We start from the raw sequence: 2,560 nt of genomic DNA on the forward strand, positions 1-2,560 counted from the left end.
GGTTGGTGGTGAACTGTGGGCTTCTGCTTAGGGCAATGTTTACTTCTGACAGTCACCTAGCCACCCTGGCTTACCGGCTGCTCGGGAACTACCGGGGGAGTAGGAGCTACGCTAGGTCGACCCGCACCGGCATTAATTGACGTGCAGCATCAAATAATAATGTCAGAAAAAGGGCCATAAAATAAGTAGCTAGCAAAAACTCTTCAGCAAAAAGTGGAGCTAAAGTTTTTTTTAAATTGACATTAGTGTTTTAACCGTCCAGTGTGTATTTTATATATATATGTGTGTGTGTGTGTGTGTGTGTGTGTGTATATATGTCTTGAGGATCTTGAGACATTGGAGGCTTAGCCCAGCACAGAAATATTTAGATTTTCACCCAATAATTGCACCATTTTCAAGTTACTCCAGAGTAAAATGAATATAAGATGTGAGACACTGTACTCTACCAGAAGGTTCCAGTCAGGTGTGAAGGCTGGCTTCCACAATATGAAATGAAAATAAAGAAAATGAGTGCAAGTTGAGTTCTCATTCAATGTCATTATTTTATTTTCAGTAACAGGAGTAAAACCCTAAAAAAAATATAAGAGCCTTGACGTTGATGAAGCAGTCATATGCTATACTGTATGTTGCCAATGCTTTGTTCTGAAAATTGACCAATCCTGGTCTCATAGTTTCTGCTTCTATTGTGTGACAAGGGTTACACAATAGAACATTGTTAACATACTTTGTCAATCTGATACTCACCTCTTTTTCACCTCTCTAGTAGCTCTTTTGGTGTCTCATCTGTCTATCGCACTCCTATGGCAAGCAGTATTAACATTTAATCAAGCCACACTCCTCTCTGTAATTACGTTTTAGATATCCATAATAGCATTTTTCCCAGTCAAAACTGTATTCTCACTAGTCAGAATAGGAATTAAAGATATCCACAATAACATTATTACTATTTTGAAACTGTATTTCAAAATGGCTACAACTTTGATTGTACTAGTCAAAAATAAATTTAAGATATCTAAAAATCCTTAAAAAGCATAACTGGCTGTTTTAACATTTAATAGCTAGACTGGATATGTATTGCAGATATCTGTAATATATTTCTTCATAGTCAAAATAAACATTTCAGATATCCACAATGACATTCCTCCTAGGACAAATGACGTCACTTTTGTCATTCATGTGTATTGATATGTCAAGTGTCAGATATCCACAAATTACATTTTTAATATCTAGAATGAACATTCTGGATATCTGCAATAGAATTCTTACTAGGAGAAACTCCCATTTCAGGTATCTACAATCCAATTCTTACTAGTCATAATTTTAATTTCAGATATCCAAAATGAAAAACCATTCCAGATATCCATAATGTAATTTTGAATATCCAAAACACATTTTGAGTAGTAAAAATGTCATTAGGGATATCCACAAAAATGTCATTATGGATATCCTTGCCTGCACTTCATCCTTTTTCTTTTTGAAAAAGCTTCTTATATTCATAGCTTTCAAGCCTTCCCTAGTGCCTAGAGAATTAGTTAGCTTTTTTTAAGCTATTTGTCGAGGCATTTATTTTTGTTTTCTCTCTTTGATAGTTACATGTTTTTTTTGTTTGTTGTTGTTGTTGTTGTTTATAGTGCGACACAAGTGACCAATATGAAAACAAGCATCATATGACAGAGCAAAAGACAATAGGGAAAACTACACTCAAACAGAAACAAAAAGAGTGAAGGCAAAACAGCAGCAACAAGAACGACAAAAGAGCAAACAAACAAAAAAGCCATAATGTTTGGCTTAGATTTTCTTACTGTAGCATGCATGTGTTTAGGTAGGTGTGTGTGTGTGTTAGTGTGGGTGGGTTTTCTGTGTGAAAGAAACAGAGAAGAGAGAGAGCATAAGCAGGAGACTGTATTAACCAAAGGATGAAAGAAAAAATAAAGAAATCAATAATATACCTACAATGCTCTTGGAGGGTATCTCTGGTTGGGCTCCAAGGACAAAGAGGCGCTGGGGTGAATCTGGGGCCAGGTCAGGTCAGGACAGCTGAGTCAGGGGAGAATTTTATGTATTTCTATTTGTTTTCCCTTCCTTTTAATTTTTGTTTGTTTGCTTGTTTTATCCTTTTTTTCTTAGTTTTAGCTCTTTTCCCCTTCTCCTCTTCCTTGTTTTCTTTGCTCTCGCCTGCTTTAGGCCACCACCAGGCCTGTAGGAGGTAGCTGGCCTGTTGAAGTCAGATGACCTTTAGAACAGCCCCCACCCCTACAGGGGGGGTCTGTTCAACTGGGTCTGAGCAGTAGCTTTCTATTTGGAGAGGGGCTTGGCAGGGATCAGGTCCTCTGACTGCAAGCTGTGCCAACCAGTCCAGTCACCAGAGCCCAGTCCGAGATGGTCCCATCATTCAGATATAGTTGGGTTGAAAGAGATTATTAGCATATAACAGAATAAAACATAACAAAAGATAAATGAGTATGCAAAAAAGTTAATAAAAATTAGCAATAACATACGTACAGGGGTTACTTCCTCGTGGCTGTGGAAACAGCCAACAGTTTGACTCTGCCGGATTTCA

The 2,560-nt window shown here is 37.5% G+C and overlaps 1 long non-coding RNA gene across 1 annotated transcript; it reads right to left on the bottom strand.

Moving 5' to 3' along the window:
• Window positions 1-411: 411 nt before the first annotated feature.
• Window positions 412-2,331, bottom strand: LOC122988203. Its single transcript, XR_006404730.1, has 3 exons — window positions 1,954-2,331; window positions 745-798; window positions 412-472 (listed from the first exon to the last, which is right to left on the bottom strand). It is a non-coding gene; the product is annotated as an uncharacterized LOC122988203 (long non-coding RNA).
• Window positions 2,332-2,560: the final 229 nt, after the last annotated feature.

This window comes from Thunnus albacares, chromosome 8, assembly GCF_914725855.1.
Source record: "Thunnus albacares chromosome 8, fThuAlb1.1, whole genome shotgun sequence".
In the NCBI taxonomy this organism is placed as follows: domain Eukaryota; kingdom Metazoa; phylum Chordata; class Actinopteri; order Scombriformes; family Scombridae; genus Thunnus; species Thunnus albacares.